This window comes from Marmota marmota, unplaced genomic scaffold (assembly GCF_001458135.2).
Source record: "Marmota marmota marmota unplaced genomic scaffold, marMar, whole genome shotgun sequence".
NCBI classification, from domain to species: domain Eukaryota; kingdom Metazoa; phylum Chordata; class Mammalia; order Rodentia; family Sciuridae; genus Marmota; species Marmota marmota.
In genome coordinates, this window is record NW_026000037.1 from 55,202,034 (window position 1) to 55,221,934 (window position 19,901).

Here is a 19,901-nt window from a genome sequence, read left to right on the forward strand (position 1 = left end):
GCACTCTTGCAGTTAGTCATTCTTGTAGCCATTTGAAAAGCGACCAGCTGGAGACAGATATCTAGTCTGTGATTATATGAAACAGTTGTTCCTTGTGCATTTTTTTTTTCATTTTTGTTTTTTGTTTTAGTCAATACTGGGGGTAGAACCCAGGGATTCCACTGTACACTCAACTATGTCCCCAGCCCTTAAAAAAATGTTGTTTGGGGTTTTTTTTGTTTGCTTGTTTGTTTTTAATTTTGAGACAGTGAGACTAAATTGCCCAGGCTGTCCTCAAATTTGTGATCCTCTTGCCTTAGATTTTGAGTCACTGGGATTACAAGTGTGCACTATCACACCTGACTAAATGATCTGTGTTTGATTTCAGTCTGGATATTGGTCTCAACAATATAATATCATATTTTCCTACCAAGTCCCAAGAACTTTCCTGGCCTTCATAATCCCACTTTGTGGTTTGGAAGTTGAAATATGAATTCATATGACAAAATAGAAGTCATATTTACTTAATCATTTTTCCCCTTAAAACCAGTTCTTAAAAGTTCATTGGGACCTGACACAGTGGCAAATACCTGTCATTCCAGCTACTCAGGAGGCTGAGGCAGGAGGAAGTTTGAAGCAAATTTGAAGCAATTTAGTGAGACCTTGTCACAAAATAAAAAGGGGTGAGATGTAACCCAGTGGTAAAGCACTTGCATAATGTGGGCAAAGCCTCTGGGTTCAATTCCCAGTACTGAAAAAAGAGGCGGGGGGGACTCTTTTGGTAGATTCTTTGGGGTAGGATAGAAGCAGGTTTTTGTTTTTGCTTTTCCTATCCCAGTGCTGAGGATTACAGAACAACTCTTAAAGATGTGAGCAAGAAGAGTTTCTTACTAGAAAGAGCTCTTCTGTTCATAAGATTCGTGCCCTCATAAAAGGGCCTCACTAACTTCCTGAGGCTGGTTTTGAATTCATGATCCTCCTGCCTCAGCCTCCCCAGTGACTGGGATTAAAGGTCTGCACCAGCCTGCACAGCTTTTTTTTTTTTTTCCTGTTCTTGATAGACTGTCTTTCTAACTGCAGTGAGGTAAAATCTCTGTGTAGTTTGATTTCAATTTCCCTAACTGTTAAAGATGCCAAATTTTTTTTCATATATTTGTTGGCTATTTTTATTTCTGCTTTTGAGAAGTGTGTTCATTTGCCCATTTATTGACTGGGTTATTGGGGGGGTGTTTTTGGTGGCAAGTTTTATTAGTTCTTAATATATTCTGGTTATTATTCCTCTGTCAGAAGAGTAGCTAGCAAAGATTTTTCTCCTAATCTGTAGTTCTCTCTTTACATCCTTAGTTGTTTCCCTTGCTGAGCAGAAGGCTTTTAATTTGCTACCCTTCCATTTCTACATTCTGGGTATTATTTCCTGAGCTTTAAGGTTCCTACTGAGAAAGTCATCGTCTGTACCTATATGTTGGAGTGTTGAGGATACATTTTATTCTAGGAGTTGCAGAGATTCTCTTTAAATTCCTTGGTATCTGATCCATTTTGTGTTGGATTTTGTGCTAGGTGAGAGAAAAAAAAATCTAGTCTCATTCTACTCGATATGGATAACCAGTTGCCTCACCACTATTTGCTAAAAAGACTATCTTTTCCCCTACACGTGTCAATCTTATTGTCAATTACTGTGTCCGTTTTATTGCTTATTATGAGCCTGTTTAAAGGGTTTTCTATATCCTCTTGGTTTAATTTTGGCAGATCCAATGTGTCTAGAAATGTATCTGTTTCTTCTAGATTTTCCAATTTATTGAAAAATAAATTTTCAAAATTGTCCCTTTTGGTGCCTTTGTCAAGGATCTGTGTGGGTTTGTCTCTGCATCTTCTGTTCTGTTTCATTAGTCTCTATGTCTGTTTTTATGCCAATACCATGCAGTTTTTGTTACTCTAGCTCTGTAATACAATTCGAGACTTTGTATTGTGATGCCTCTAGTTTTGCTCTTCTTGATCAGAATTGCTTTGGCTATTCTGGGTCTTCTATTCTTCCATATGAATTTTAGGAATATTTTTTCTAATTCTGTGAAAAATATCATTGGTATTTTGATGAGGATTGCATTGAATTTGTATAATACTTTGGGTAGTATGGTAATTTTGACAATTTTCAAAGGTCATCTTCAAGTTCTTCAGTGTTCTAGAGTTTTCATTTTAGAGGTCTTTCACCTTCTTGGTTAGATTTATTCCTGGGTATTTTCTTTCTTTCTTTTTTAGTTTTATTTTTTGAGGCTATTGTGAATTGTATTGTTTTCCAGTAAATACAATAAATTCGTTATTGCTATATAGGAAAGTTACTTAATTGTGTATGCTAATTTTATATCCTGCTGCTTTGCTGAATCTTATTTATTATCTAGCAGTCTTCTGGGGAGGTTTTGGATCTTTTAATTATAGGATCATATTATCTGCAAAGAGTGATAATTTGACTTTTTCCTTTCCTATTTTTATCCCTTTTATTTCTTCTCTTGCCTAATTGCCTGGGCTAGAATTTTAAGTACTGTATTGAACAGAAGTGTAAAGTGGACATCCTCATCTTGTTCCAGATTTTAGAGGAAAGTCATTTGGTTTTTTCCCATGTACTATGATGCTGGCTGAGGGTTTTAATATATAGCCTTTATGATGCTAAGGTAAGTTCCTTCTATTCCTAGTTTCTTCAGTGTTTCTATTGTGAATGGTATTAAATTTTGTCAAAGGCTTTTTCCTGCGTCTATTGAGATGACTATGTGATTTGTGCCCTTAATTCTTTTTATTTGGTGAATTACATTTATTAATTTATGTTGAATGATCCTTGCATCCGTGGAATAAAATCAACTTATTTATGTTGTGTGATCTTCTTAACAGGTTGTTGAATATGATTTGCTAATTTTTTTAGGATTTTTGCATTTATGTCTGTGGAATAAAACCAACATATTCATGATGTATAATCTTCTTAATATGTTGTTGAATATGATTTGCTAATTCTTTAATGATTTTTTGCATTTACATCTATCAGGAATATTGGTCTGAAGTTTTCTTTCCTTGATGTCTTCTTATCTAGTTTTGGCACCAGGGTGACTGGTTTCATAGAATAAATTTGGAAATGTTCCATCCCTTTCTGGTTTAGGGAGTAATTTAAGGAGCACTGCCTTTAGTTCTTTAAATGTTTGATACACTTCAGTGGAGAATCCATCTGTTTGTGAACTTTTCATTTTTTGAAGGCTTTTTATTACTGTGTCAATTTTATTGCTTATTACAAGCATATTTAGGTTTTCTATATCCTCTTGGTTCAATTTTGGCCGATGCAATGTGTCTAGAAATGTGTCTATTTCTTCTAGATTTTCCAATTTATTGGAATATAAATTTTCAAAATTATCCCTAATGATCCTCTGAATTTCTGTGTTGTTTGTGGTGATATTTCCTTTTTTATCTCTGATTTTATCTATTTTGGTCTTGTCCCTTCTCCTTTTGGTTAGTGTGGCTAAGGTTTTATCAGTTTTGTCTTTTCAAAGAACCAACTCTGTTTTATTCATCCTTTGCATTAGTATTTTTTATCCTGCATTTCACTGATTTCATTGATCTTACTTATTTTCTTCCTACTGGTTCTGGAATTGGTTGGTACTTCTTCATCTAGGGCCATAAGATATATCTTTAGGTTGTTTATTTGGGATCTTTCTGATTTTCTGATGTAGACACTCCTGGCTAAAACAAAACAAAACAAAACAAAAACTTCCTCTTAGAACCACCTTGATCTTCCAGAGGTTCTGGAATGTTTTAAAAATTTTCCCTTGATTTTTTTCTATCACCTATAATCATTCAAAAGTGTTCTGTTCAAACTTTATGTCTTTATATCATCTCTGTAACATTTTTTTGTGTCGACTTCTAATTTTATACTATTGTGACCTGATAAGATGCAAGGAATTATATCACATTTTTTTTTTTTTTTGGTATTTGCTAAGAGTTCATTTGTAGACTAAAATATGATCTATTTTGGAGAGGGTTCCATGAGCACCTGAGAAGAAAGTGAATTTGGCTGTTGTTGGATGAGATATTCTAGAGATGTCTATTAAACACATTTGATTAAAAATGTTTTTAAGGTCTGAAGAGTTTTTACTAAATTTATGTCTGACTGACATGTTGGTGAGAGAGGTGTGTTGAAATCATCTAGTATTATTGTTCTGGGGCCTATCTAAGTGTTTGATTATTGTCTGTTTTACATAATTAGGTGCACTGACATGACATTTGGGACATAAATATGTACTATCGTTATATCTTGCTGGATTCTTCTCTTTCCCAGTATGAAGTGACTTTTTTTTTTTTTGCCTTTTTGGCTAATTTTTAGCATAATTTCTGTTTTGGCTAATTTTAGCATAATTTCTTGTCAAATTTGCTTCTACTTGCTTTTGGGCTCCATTTGCATGGAATATCAGTTTCTATCCTTTCACTTTTAGCCTGTCACTGTATTTGCTTGTAAAATAAGTCTCTTGCTATCAACATATAGTTGGGTCTTACTTTTTAATCTGTTCTGCCAGCCTATGTCTTTTAATTAGAAAGATGAGCCCATTAGATTCAGTATGACTGTAGAGAGAGCTTTATTAGTTCCTGCCATTTTGATTTATTTATAATGTTTAATTTGGTCGTATTTCTCATTTGCTTAGTTACTATTCAAATGAGATTCATCCATGTGTGAGCTCTAGCATTTGTTTTTTTATTTCTTCTGTGTGTAGTATTTCTTTGCGTATTTTCTATAGTGTCAGCTTAGTACTCATGCCTTCTTTTAGTTATTGCTTATCTTGGAAGGTTTTTCTTTCATTCTTGATTCTGAAGGATAACTTTGCTGGATATAGCAATCTTGGTTGACATTTATTTACTTTCAGGGCTTGAACACATCATTCCAAGTCCTCCTGGATTTTAGAGTTTGTAAATCAGAAGCAATGTTGATTGGCTTGCTTCTAAATATGACTTAATGTTTTTCTTCAGGCTTTTAAAATTCTATCCTTGTTCTCCATGTTAAGCATTTTAATTATAATGTGTCATGGAGTATTTCTTTTTTTAATCTTGTCTATTTAGGGTTCTAAATGCCTCCTGTAAACTGGAAGCACATCTCATTCCCAAGGTTTGAAATTTTTTCTGGATTTATTTCCCTGAAGAGGATATCCATGAAATTAACCTGCATCTTACAACATTGTGCAATTCTCATGATTCTAAATTTTGGTCTCTTAATGTTGGCCCAGATTTCTTGTATATTCTGATCAAAGTTATTTATATTCTTTTCTTTAATATTTGTTGAAAGTTCAAGGCTGGCTACTTTGTCTTCCAGCTCTGTAATTCTGTCTTCTGCATGGTCTACTCTAATAGAGATACTTTCAACAACAGTTTTTATTTGATTTTTTTGTACCTTTTATTTCCAATATTTCTGTTTGGTTCCGTGTGTGTGTGTGTGTGTGTGTGTGTGTACCAGGGATTGATCAAACTGTCAACAAGGATAGATGTTGACTGCTTCTTCAAAACTATCTTTCTTTTCATTTCTTCTTAGGCTATGTACCCTTTACCCCTTAAAGAGAGAACAAGTATTTGGGCTTGCTAAACCATTTTTTTATGTTGTTCACTGAGCTGTCAATTGGGGTGCCCTTGAACTGAAGCTGGCTGAAATAGCTCTCACCTTCCCTTCTCACCAGCATAAGGCAGCATGGAATCTGAAGTACTGTTAATTTGAGTTTTGTCCAGACAGAAGAGATTGGTGCACTATTAAGGCAGGTGTGATACAGAATTCTAAATACACAGTTTCAGCAACTGGAGTTTAGCTCTGATCAGATCTTTGGGACTTTGTTGGGTGGTATCCGTTCGGGAGAGATTAGATCAACATGCCCCTAGGGCCAGGCATATTCCAATTTCTGCTGGGCTTTTGGGTCTCAAGGGCTTCCTGAGAATTCTACTCATAGGGTCCAATAGCCAAACCCTCCACAGTCTTGCACACTCCACTGCCCATGAATACAGCTTTACCAGGCTCAGACCCTGAATGCGATCCTGCCCACCTGTTTTGTTTCCCTGATCCTCTTCAACTGGTCACGTGAGTCACCAGACCCAAAGGGGGAAAAGAGTTGCACTCCTCTCACGTCTCTGACCTGAATTCCCCTGAGTATAATTTTCTCTGTGTCTGTTTCAATTGCATTCTTCCACACAGCTTGCTTAAGGAGATGATATGCAGTGTGTGCCAATGTACTCTTTATTGTCCTCTGCTCAAAGCACCCAAACTTCTGGGTCCCTGTGAGTCTCTGACTGTCTTTTATTGAATTTCAGTAAATTCCGTCTGTTGCCCGTCTTTCTAAAAAACAGTACACCCACTCCTTGAATCCTGAGCCGTGGAGCAACTGGAAAGTGCAGCCTTTATCTAGTCTGCCATCTTGCACTAAAGATTCCTTAAAACGTCAAATTGCACCAATGTTTATAAAAATAAGTAGATTATACAAAGGTTATCTATAAAATGTTTTAGAAATACATCTGTTGAAGGAATTGGAAGTTCTCTGATTGACAGATGGTCTTTGGTTCATGGATAATCTATAATCTTAACACAAAAGTTACTGCCTTGGCTTTGTAGGAATAAGCCAGATGTTCTTAGGTATAAAGAAAATCTAGCATCATATTTACCATCTCCAATGCTCTCATTCCTATCATTCTACTAAATATTTGAGGGGAAAATTGTAAAAGAACTGGATTTTTATTTAAAAGATCACTTTCAAAGACAAGGATCAAACTTACTTTTTTTTTTTTTTTTTTTAACCAGTGCTAGGGATGCTGTACATTGAGCTACATCCCCAACCCTATGTATGTGTGTATGTATTTACAGACAGGGTCTCTATAAATTGCTGAGATTTTCTTCAAATTCTTGATCCTCCTGCCTCCCAAGTCACTGGGATTACAGGCATGCACCACTGCACTTGGCTAAGGAACAAATATTTTTTTGAGTTATAGTGGTGGCAGGGCACAGTGGAAAGCCAACAAGGTTAAGTCAGACATTACTATTTTTCAACCCCTGCTCCTACTTACTAGTGGGTTGCCTAAACTTTCTGTGCCTCTGTGTTCTTAAGAGGCACAATCATCCCAGGCCTGTGAGTCAGTATGTGCTGTATATCTTGACACACAGAACGTTACTATAGTAGTACAGTGGCAGCTCTGGGATTTCTGATCAGGACAGATTCAGGGGTAGCAGACTCAGGGGAAGGCTAAGGCCCCCACACTGTGAGAGAATAAATTTCTATTGTTTTATGCCATCCAGTTTGTGGTGCTTGGTAACAGCAGCCTTAGGAAAGTAATGTAGTGGGATTAGGCAATTTGTCATTTAACCAACTGTATTTTATATGGACTGACTTGAGCAGTGAATGCTAATGAAGATTAGTTACTGTTTGGGAACCACTCCTCTATCAAAGCCTGAATTTTCCATCATGACTTGCTTTTTACTATTACTTATTTTTATTTATTTATTTATTTTTTGTGCTGAGGATTGATCACAGGGCCTCTTGCATGGTAAGCATACATTCTACCTCTAAGCAATACCCCTAGCCTTTTAACATTATATTAATTGGGAGAAGTATCTGAATGGATTTTTAGCAGAGGAATCAAATTTCCATCTGAAAAACGCATTCAAAAATATATGAAGCTTTCCAACTTTGAAGACCAAGTCACCTTACACTTAATGTGATGATGGAAGTCACCAGCTTGTTCATTGACAAGCTGATGCTAACTACTATCCAAAGTGCAGAGCTGATATGATTCGAACTTATTAGGCTTAACCCAATTTCAAGTTAAGGTGTCATTAGTACCTATTTCCCAGCCATAATGCAAAGAGGCTTAAATCTATTTCAATCTGAATTATTATAAAGACACTGCTTTTTAAATTTAAGGGATTAAATATATGTGAACTATAACTTTCAGACATGTTTTCATTTATTTTCCAACCAGCTCTTGAAATTGACTATTTCATTTTATATTATACACAAAATTGCTTGGGTGACCCTTAATGCCTCCTCGATTATCACAGAAGCTTCTGACCACCATGACTTGGATCCTGACAGAGATAAGGCTCACTTGAAGTCCTACTATCTCTACATATCAGGAAAGAATTCCATGTTTAATAAGGGGTGCTGTTGACTGAAACACCAGAAGGGACTACAGTCATCTGCTCAGCAGAGATACCACTTTTATGATGTCATCTCTCTAAAGCCTATTAGTTTTATCTTAGGCAGAATGATATCAAAATGAAATTTAAAGCAATATGATTTTTTTACTGCTATCTCTTTGAAGAACCACAAAGAGGAATCCATTGATTATGGGCAAAATAGCACTTTCTGAAAATATTTTGTTGATCCCTCTCATCTTCAGATTCTTTGAGATACCAAGGATGCTTCAAGGCCTTTCACTTTCTCTCTACTCAAAAATCCTTCACCAAAACTATCCTAAAACCTGGACACTCTTCCATCTCCACTGAAAGGCTTTGCCCACCAGACTCAGCTCTTTATCAGGAGAGGCATCTTAAGTTACAAATATTCTGAGAAACCAAGAAGGGCCAGGGGCTGAACTGGTTTGTAAGGAGTAAGATATAACATAAAACTAAATTTAACTTATTAATGTCTTTTCATTCAGTAAATACTGCCCCCCTCCCCTCATTGCTGGGGATCAAAACCAGGTCATCACATATGCTAAGCAAATGCTCTACCATAGAGCTACACTGCCTCTTATTCAATAAATACGAGTAGTGTCTCATTTTGTTTTGTTCTGGGACTCGGGATTAAACCAATTTTAATTAAACCAAATTTATTACTGAGCTTCATCCCATACAGAAGCTCATTAAGTTGCCCTTACTTATCACAAACTTAGGATTCTTCTGCCTCAGTCTCCTAAACAGCTGGAATTATAGGAATGTGCCCCTATGGCCAGTTTAATAAATACATGTTTAAGGACTATAAAGTGTACGTACTTTGATAGCTGTTATGGAAAAGCAAATAAAAGATAAAACTATCTCAGCCCTAATTAAAATTTTAAAAATAAAAGAATTATATAACCCAGTAAAAACTCCCTTTATCCAGAGTCCAGACTATTGGAGCCTCAATTGCTTCCTGAAGTTACTAAAATATATAAATAACATTTAATTTGGGGAGAAAAATCAAAAGAGGTCACAGAGTCACAGAAATTTAATATGATTAGCCACTGTGATGATCAAAATGAATAACTTTTTTTTTTACTGTTGATTGGCAAGGTTTTTAAAACACAAAACAAAAGTGCTCTTTCAGCTCATGCAAAAGTCAAGAATTCCGAAAGAAATGGCAGAAATGACAAAAAAATAAAAATGAGGGCTGAGGATGCAGCTCAAGGCTAGAGCATGTGTCTCGCATGTGTGAGGCCCTGTGCTCCATCTCTAGCACCCCACAAAAATAAAATAAATAAACATAAAATAAAAACCACAAATAAGTAAAAAGAGTGAGAAGGCAGCTAACGATGTACCCAGAGCTACACACAGTTGACTTTAAACACCTAGAGCTCAGTAGAAATGACCTTGAAGAAAAAAAAAGGTTCTAATGAAACAGAAATCATATCAGTGGCCATACCCATATCAAAGGAGACACAGTTCAGCTGCATGTGAGAACATCTGCCCAGTGTGAGAGGTGGGTAGGTGTGACCCAGAGTCACACCAAAGATACTGGCTCAGTACAGCACATTGTCATGCCAGAAAGTCCCAGATCTTTGTGCTGTTTCAAGAGAAAACAACAAATCTGTGATTATATGTGAAAACTCTCAGTTTGGAAACATTGGCCCAACTTTGTAAAATATATCAAATCTACTACCATATATGTAATATTTAATAACAAGAAATTATATTAAATACAGTCTTTGAATAAATCCATATGTGTTGAAATGGAGATTGGAATAACAAATTCCAAATCCAGCTGTTGTCCCTAGAGAGGGAGGGAGTGAGAACAGGAAAGGAAAGGCACACAAAATGTGTCTTTTGCATCTGTGATGCTTTATTATTTTAATAAAAAGATGTAATGAATATAGCAAAATTATAAGATTGTTAAGATTGTGCTGGGCGTGGTGGCACATGCCTGTAATTGCAGTGGCTCAGGAGGCTGAGCCAGGAGGATCCCAAGTTCAAAGTCAGCCTTAGCAATGGTGAGGCACTCAGCAACTCAGTGAGACCCTGTCTCTAAATAAAATACAAAATAGGGCTGGGGATGTGGCTCAGTGGTTGAGTTCAATCCCTAGTACCAAAAAAAAAAAAAGATTGTCAGACTGCATAGTAAGTACGTACTTTGGTAGCTATTATGGAAATACACAGTGGAATTTTACTCAGCTTTAAAAGAGAATAAAATCATGGTAAATGGATGGCGTTGGAGAAGATAATGCTAAGTGAAATTAGCCAATCCCAAAAAACCAAATGCAAATATTTTTTCTGATATAAGGAGGCTGATTCATAGTTGGGTAGGGAGGGAGAGCATGGGAGGAATAGATGAACTCTAGATAGGGCAGAAGGGTGGGAGGGAAAGGGAGGGGGCATTGAGTTTTTATTACATTATTATCCCTACTGTTTTATATGTTTGAAACATTCCACAATTTAAAAAAGCACTAATGCTTTTCACGCCAAACAAAGCACTTATATCTACATCAGTCCAGAGGAGAGTCATTTGCAACCTTTTCATGGCATATGTCAATGGACATAGAGCCCATGCTCAAGTCAGATGACGGAGAACAGCACTTTGGTTGGTCCCAGAGCAAGGCACATATGATCCAAGTGGCCTTCAGCCTGACTGTCCATCAAAATCATCTATGCAGTATGGGAAAAATCTTAATGCCAGCTGGGTATGGTGGCATGAGCCTGTAGTCCCACATACTCATAGGCTGAGGCAGGAGGATCCCTTGAGCACAGGAAATGGAGACCAGTCTGGGCAATACAGAAAGACCCTGTCTCAAAAACCAAAACAAGGTCAGGCACTGTGGGGCACACCTGTAATCCCAGTAAATCAGAAGGCTAATGCAGGAGGATTATGAGTTTAAAGCCAGCCCCAGCAATTTAAAAAAACCCTGAGCAATTTAGCAAGATCCTATCTCAAAATAAGACATAAAAAGGACTAGGGAGGTGGCACAGTTGTTAAGTGCCCCTGGGTTCAATCCCTGGTACCCCCCCGCCCCTCCCCCCCGCAAAAAAATAAAAAGAAAAGAAAAAGAAAAATCAAAAACCAAAGCAAAACTGACAGGAGAATGGATTTTGCAGAGGTAGCTCAATGGTGGAATGCTTGCCTTGCATATTTGAGGCCCTATGTTTGATCATTCAGATAATTTTGATATACAGCAAGAATTGAAAATAACTGTGGTGACCCTAACAGTAATACTGTGACACTAGAAGCTAGTAAAGCACAAGGGTAAAGGGGCTCCCAGCAGATCATCAACTTTCAAAGGCTCAATGGTTATGAGTAGTTTTCTTGAATTTGATATAACAAATGGACAATTTTAGCAAAATCACAAATAAAAAGAACTAAATCTTCTTGAGTTAAGAACATGAAATAAGAACTATTTGTTTTAAATACTTTATTTTTTAGCAGTTTTTTATTTTTAATTGCTTTTTTAAAAAAATAAATGACAACGGAATGCATTACAATTCATATTACACATATACAGCACAAATTTTCATATCTCTGGTTGTATGTAAAGTATGTTATACCAATTCGTGTCTTCATACATGTACTTTGAATAATGATGTCTATCACATTCCACCATCCTTGCTAACCCCCTGCCCCTCCTTTTCCCTCCTACCCCTCTGCCCTATCTAGAGTTCATCTATTCCTCCCATGCTCTCCCTCCCTACCCCACTATGAGTCAGCCTCCTTATAACACTCAGCATTTGTTTTTTTGGGATTCGCTAACTTCACTTAGCATTATCTTCTCCAACGCCATCCATTTACCTGCAAATGCCATGATTTTATTCTCTTTTATTGCTGAGTAAAATTCCATTGTGTATATATGCCACATTTTTTTTTATCCATTCATCTACTGAAGGGCATCTAGGTTGGTCCCATGGTTTAGCTATTGTGAATTGTGCTATTATCACCATTGATGTTTTTAAGTCCTTTGGGTGTAGACTGAGGAGAGGGATAGCTGGGTCAAATGGTGGTTCCATTCCCAGTTTTCCAAGGCCTGCCATCTTCCTTCTCCTCCTTTTTTAGCAGTTTTATGCTCACAGTAAAATTGAGAGGAAGGCACAGAGATATCCCATAGTCTGCCCCATAATCAACATTCCCCCACCAGAGTGGTACATCTGTTACAATAGACAACTCTACATCACATCTTTATCATCCAGGTGAAAATTATATTATAGTGGTAGCAATATGCCATTATACAAGTATCATACAGGTGTCCAATCCCATGGTATATATAACAAGAGTCAACCAAAATGTGAACTCTCTTTTTTTTTTTTTGCAGTGCTGAAGACTGAACTCAGATCTAATGCATGCTACACAAGCATTATACCACAGAGTTACATCCCAGCCCTAAGCTATTTTTAAAAATACTTCCATCAAATTGTTAGAGTGAAATAATATTCAGTGCATTGTTTTAGAGAAACAAACCATGCACCTCTACCTACCAAAGCTTTCTGCAAGGGACTATAGAATGATGAAAAGATGAAGGATGCAATGTTCCTATTCCCAAAAGAAAATAGGGCAGAGAGACATGTAAGCACATAATTTCATAGAGATAAGGGCATTTGTGATATGAATAAGGTTAATGTTTTGATCAGGCATAGTGGTGACATCCATCTGTAGTCCCAGCACTCAGGAGGCTGAAGATCAAGGAGTTTGAGTCTAACTTGGATAGCATAATGAGAATCTCTTTCAAACAAAATAAAATGGGACTGTTGTTGGAGCCCAGCGGTAGAGTGCTTGCCTACCATGCATAAGACCCTGGGTTCAATCCTCAGCAACCCCCAAAAGACTATTGTTTTGCCCTCAAGACTCCCAAAGTAGAACATTCAAGTTATTAGGTCATGAGGTTCTGTTTTGAACCATCTGTGACAGCCAGGGCTCAGTAGAGAGAATGCTGAAGCTAGGATCAGAAGGGCAGAACAGGTAAATGTCCACTTAAACAATTTAGACTTCATACAGAGTAAATACATAAAGTACTCTGAACAATGGTATCTTTCTAGAGGATTTTGTTTTAGTTGTAGTTGGACACAATCTTCGTTTTATTTTACTTTATGTGGTGCTGAGGATCGAACCCAGGGCCTCACACGTGCTAGGCAAGCACTCTACCACTGAACCACAATCCCAGCCCCATCTAGAAGATGTTTTGACCTTAAATTAATCAGCTTTTAAAAAATATTATGCTTTTTTCTTTACATAATGATATTCTTCTTTGATTATGTAAGGGAAACATGAATGTGACTTTCTCTTTCAGAACCCCACATGTGAATGAATACAATTTTAATCATCTTAACAAAGATAAAGTTGGATCCCAATATATTGCTTCAGGATGACTTTTAGAAACCTCTATAATTCAAAACGATTCCTCTCATTATGATAGCAGTAGCTACAGTTTATGGAGACATTGTGCTTCGTCTTCTGGATGCACTGTCCCATTTCATGCCCACCTACATCCTACTGAGGTAGAGATCACCTTATGTGCATTTTTACAGATGGGAAAACTCAATTTCACGATGGTTAAGTAATTTCAACCCAAATCTACTCTCAGTATATCTGTAGCAGAGCCAGGATTCAAATGTACTCTAACTCCAGAGCCTTAATTTAAATTCTGCACTAAGCTTTTTTATCTCTTGACAGAAACATGTGTGTTGTTATTCTGCATTAAAATTTTTAACCAAATTTGGTTAATTTAATTAAATTATTTAAAGACTATAGATGTACTATGCTGTTCAATGCCATGTAAAGCCAGGGCGGAAGGGTATTTGTAGGCAAGAAACAAATTCCGAGAGTGGGATATTCCTTCTTAAAGCAGTTTTTTTTTTTTTACTTTGAGTTTAGAGACAAATGTTTTATAGGTGTAACTATTCTTCCATCCAGATATTATAAAATTAGTTCTGAAGCTAACTATATGCATCATTAACAGTACTCTGGGAACAATGCTATCTATTCATTTGTGTTTTTAAAGTGCCAAAATTGCTGTTAACTTGAATAATCAACATAAATAAATAATGCATTAGTTTGGCCCCATGATGGTTAATTTTAGTTGTCAAATTTAAAAAGTTATTTGGATTTAAGAATACCTGGAGAGCTGGGTACAGAGATGCAAGCCTATGCTTAAAACTACTTGGGAGGCTGAGGCCAAATGATCACTTGGATACAGGAGTTCAGAGTGGACCTGGGCAATGTAGCAAGACCCATTTTTTTAACAAACAAAAACTTATAAAGCATTATTTTTGGATATGTCTGTGAAGGTGTTTCCAGAGTTGATTGTTATGCGAGTCTGAGCAAACTTAAGAGGGATAGATCTGTCCTCAGTGTGGGTGGGCACCATCCATTCAGTTGGGGACTTGGATAGAACAAAAACAAAGACAAATTGCTCCCTCCTCCGGCACTTCCAGCTGCCGGCTCTGGATCTTGGATATCTTATTCTTTTCTTTCCCATGGACATCAGAACTCCATCTCTATGACCTTTGAACTCCAGCAGCCACTTGAGTGCTTCTTAGGCCTTGGACTAATAGTTGTCTGCCTCCCTGGTTCTGAGGCCCTTAGGCTTGGCCTGAGCCACTGTATTGACATCCCAGAATCTCCAGCTTACTCACAGCTTGCCATGGACTTCTGAGGCTCCATAATCTCTAGGGCCAATTCTGCTAACAAAGTCCCTCTTTGGGGGACTTTGACTAATTCAGATTTTGGTATCAGGAATGAATCTAGAGGAACTTTTTTTCATTGCTGGGGATTGAACCCGGGTCTTGCATTGCTAGGAAGCACTCTGCCACAGTCTCCAAGGATTCTATTTCCAATACTACAGAGAGCACTGATAGTCCGTGGCATGAACTGTTTGTAGCAATACACAAAATAAGTGCATTTGATACTCCAATTTACCACTTATAAGAGGTACAGAATTTGGTGATGTTGTATATACTTTTAAACATTTGTAGAAAACCAGGGAATATGATAATGTTATTTGATTGCTTCTGATGTCACCAAACAAAGTGATGAAAGAAATACATTAGAGACCCAGAGGTGATGGTGCATCCTGGTAATCCCAGCTGATGTAGGAGGATTACAAATTCAAGGCCAGCCTGGGCAACTTAGTGAAACCCTGTCTCAAAATAAAAAATAAAAAAGGACTGGAATGTTGCTCAGTGGTAAAGTGCTCCTAGGTTCAATTACCAGTACCAAAATAAATAAACAGATAAATAATTAAATATAAAAATGGTTAGAAATGTAGTTCAGTGGTAGAGTACCAATGGGTTCAGCCTAAAATCTGGCAACAAAACAACAGAGTGTTTCCCTGTCCTCAAATGGCAAAACTGCATTTATTTTTCTGCAACTAGCATTTTCTTGTTCCCCATTTTATATCTGCTTATCTTTTTTTCTAGACACATCTACATCTGCCTAGGTATTTATGGAGAGCATGCTGTGCCCTGCTCTGAGTTACTCCATTGATACATGGAACCACAGTTTCCAGGCTGTTCTTAAACCTGTATTACTCCTTCATAAAGCAATACTTTGCCATAAGCTAGTCCCTTTTGAGTTTAAGTGTTATGGTGAAATGACCTTGTTTGTGAAAGTACACAACTAAACCTGCCTAGCACAACCATAAGGTACAAATTGACAAATAAGTTAATCATACTGATAAAAATGTCAACCTGTGGGGGCTGGGGTTGTGGCTCAGAGGCAGAGCACTTGCCTCGCATGCGTGAGGCACTGGGTTTGATCCTCAGCACCACATACAAATTTAAAAAAAAAAAAAGATACTGTGTCTACCTATAACTATAAAAATATTTTTTAAAAAGTCAACCTGTAAAGCACATGGATGAATAGTATATCAAATTCATATTAAAAAAATAGGCCTATGAGCTTATCAAACACACCTGACTGCTGAATGAAGCAACCTCTCACTCGAGGCCCATAACAGAAAGGGCACTCCAAGACTGGACACAGTGGAAGCCTGACCTGATAACTTGATCACTCATGAGCCTTGCCCAGGAAAATTGCCACAGTGACAAACCTCTAAACCTTTGTCCTCAGGCTTTAGCAGAGTGCAGTTTCTCCTACCATGCATTGACCACTCCAAACTGACATCTCAAGCTGACACTCCAAGCTGACACTGTGAAACTGTCACCCATCAGGACTTTAGGTTAAAATAAGTTCCTGCACTTTGACAATTCTGCAATTTCACCTACAAAATTACAGTTTTTGTTTATATCTGTTCTCTGCCTCTCCTCTCAGTTCAGCCTCCTAAATCCCTGTGGCTGCCTTAAACCTTTTCTGTCTTAATATAACATGTTTATATAATTATATGAAGTGGGATGTATGTGTCTTGAGTGTTAAAGACAATAGAAATTAAGATTGGAGTTCTGGGCGTGGTGGCGCATGCCTGTAATCCCAGCAGCGCTGCAGGCTGAGGCAGGAGGATCGCTAGTTCAAAGCCAGCCTCAGCAACAGCGAGGTGCTAAGCAACTCAGTGAGGCCCTGTCTCTAAATAAAATACAACATAGGGCTGGGAATGTGGTCAGTGGTTGAGTGCCCCTGAGTTCAATCCTTGGTACCCCACACCAAAAAAAAAAAAAAAGGAATAAAAGAACCTATGGTTGCCCAACTTATGACTACCAGGTGACCCACAAGTCTTTAGTGAACTGTCACTGATTCAAGGGAGGTATCCTGTGAATTTGTTATTATTCAATGAATTCTGATGTGGAAAGACATACACATGTTTGGCCTATGTTAATGACATAGCTCATTCATGATGAGATTGAAACTTCTGCTCAAACCCAGGAAACTCCTGTAGAAAATTGTTCATTTTCTTCACGAAGTAGATGAGAAGGAGAAGTGTCTAATGAGAGGACAGGGCTGTATGGGGGAAAGGGAGTCTGCTCTTTTCAGTTAAGGGAAAAGGGACTTAGGTCCCATAAGAAGAAGCCCATTGCAATACCAGCCCCATCTTTATAGCCCAGCGGAGGAATTTAGATTTAACACTACATAGATATTATTTCCCCACGTTCTCTTTCTTTCTGCCTTTTCCACCTTATTATTATAATGTAAACCACTAAGAAGTAGCACCCTTTCCAAATGTTATCAGAGTAATCTAGTAACTGAAGATCACTCCCAGGAGGAAGGGGTTGGATCTTAATAGAACTTAAAGCTCTTTGCATTGTGATCTGGACTCAGTCCTTATTAGTAGAGTAAATTTGTTGTGATGATAACATGAATGACAAACATGAATGCCACATCATACCAATCACCTTCCAGTCCCCAACTTGTGCATGACACAATCTTAGTAAAAGAAAAAACAAACAAAACTACCCCAAAACTCTGTCATGGAACCATAAAATCTGAGTTGCAAATAAAACTCACATAGCCTGAGAGCCTATGCAAAGAAATTATTTACTGCTGCACGTTGAATGTATATTATATTCAAATGTGCCCAAATATGCAAAACCATTGTTGTTGGTATTAAGTCAGAGCTGCAGTGAAATGAAATGTAAATATAAAAAGAAACTGAATACTAGGTGCTATAGTACGGATCTTTCCCCCCTGCTGCTGCTGCTTTGTTGCACGGGTTTTTGAACCCAGGGCCTTCAGCATGCTAGACAAGTGCTCTACCAGTGAGCTACACCCCAATACTTTTTAAAAATTTTATTTTGACACAAGTCCTCCCTAAATTGCCTGGCTAGACTTGAACTTGTGATCTCCTTGGCTCAGCCCCCAGAATAACTGAGATTACAGTTAGAATTTGGAAGGGGGATGGGAGAGTATCCTCCAAAGGTTCCTTGCTGCCCAGGAAGGCACCATAGAAGGTTGAGGAAACTAAGAAATGGAGTTTAGCAGGAGGTCTTTAGGTCACTGGGGGGCTTCTGGGACCAGAAGCCATTTCCTATTTTTCTCTAACCTCATCCCTAAGAGTGAGCAGTTTTGATGCCCCATATGCTATAACATGGTAAGCTATCTTGCTAAAAACAACAGGGACAACCCATCAAGGACTAAAAACCTTAAATGCCTGAGCCAATGAAACCTTTTTTTATTTATAAGTTGGTTATCTCGAGTACTTATTATAGTAACAGAAGCTGACTAATACACAAGAGAGTGGTTATGATAGGGTGTGAGTAGAAGTATGAGGTAGGAGGAGTGGGTAGGAGGGCGAACAGGGATGATGGTGGGAAGACAGTAGAAAAGTAAACATTGACGGTGGTGAGGAGTGAGTGGGAGACTGAGAAGTGATAGGGGGAACACGTGGGAGAGAGAATAGTGATGTTGTAGGTGGGAAGAGAGGGAGTAACGGTGGTGGGTAGTGGGTGGAGAGGGTTCCCTGATGGTGGGAGAGCATGCATAGTGTGCGGTGACTGGGGACAGAGTAGGAGAGAGCAGTGAGTGTGGTGGAGTCCACAGTGATAGCAAATTAGTGTTTTCACCTATTAATTGCCTATAATCCTGCTGTCCTGTCTTCAATCTCAGGGGTCTCAGCTGCCTCTCTTCAGTTGAGTTTCTGATGTTGGGACTCTACTTGGTCTTTCTTTTTGTCCAAAAGCAAGCCCTCACACTAGGGTGTCACCCGATTGTCCCCTTTTGCCTTTGGAGGTTTCAGGAATTTGCGTTGTTTGCAAGTTTATCCGTTATCTCTTTATGCTACTCACTTAAAAGTGCTTTAGATTTTCCCAGAGGATATGGATTTCTGGAGACAGCGGGAATACGTTCCACAGACAGTAAATAAGCAGGGCGAATCAGGAACCTCAACTAGGTAAACTTAGGTTCTGAGGCCATTTCAAAGCTGGCTCTGCCCTGTGTGCCTCCTTCTCGGTGCACCACCACACCTGGCAATAGAGTGCTCATTTTAACGTTTCCTTTCCAACATTGAGTACAACAACAAAAAAGTAAAACCAGGCATGGTAACACATTCTAGTAATCCTAGAGACTCTGGAGGCAGAAGCAGGAGGATCACAACTTCAAGAATTTTGTCAACTTTACAAGACCCTGTCTCAAAAGAAAAATTTTAAAAAGGAGTGGGGATGTGGCTCATGGTAGAGTGCCCCTGGGTTTAATCCCCAATAATGGAGAAGACAAAATCAAAAACAAGCCAAAAGCTCAATTTAAAAACTGAAAAAACTTGTTTGTCTAGGTAGATGAAAATTTTAATCGCATCCTTTTTATTTAGCATTTTTTAAAAATCTAGAAGACATTTCCTTTAAAACATTATTTTTCTTTGTGAGCTGTCCACAGCTGATGGCCCACAGTAGGTCTGCTGCCTAGCCTGCCCTGTGGTCAGGGCCAGCATCCTGGGCCTGGCCCGCTGGGCACCGTGCATCTGAACAGGACAGCTGCTCCGCAAAACCCCATTCCCTGGGCTCCAGGAGCCACTCAGGAGGGTTTTTGCCAGAGTGCTGGTGGCTCATTCAGTCCCAGGGGTTGTCCTTGGACAACCTGTGTTTTTGCTGATTAGAAATTTAAATTCTTTGTGAGAAGGAGAGAAATATCTTGTAGCAACCATTACAGAAGAGAAGGCAGATTTGAGAGTTCTATTTTGAAAGTTAATTCACTGATAAGACTAGAAGAACAGGGATCATGTCTCAGGTGGGTAGGTGGCACTCTCAGGATCTACCTATTCCAATATGAGATGCCACACGTGGGACAACCATGCCTTCATCTGTCAGTTTTCCTGGAGGAAAATGATTTCTTCTTCTTCTTCTTCTTCTTCTTCTTTTTTTTTTTTTTTTTTTTTTT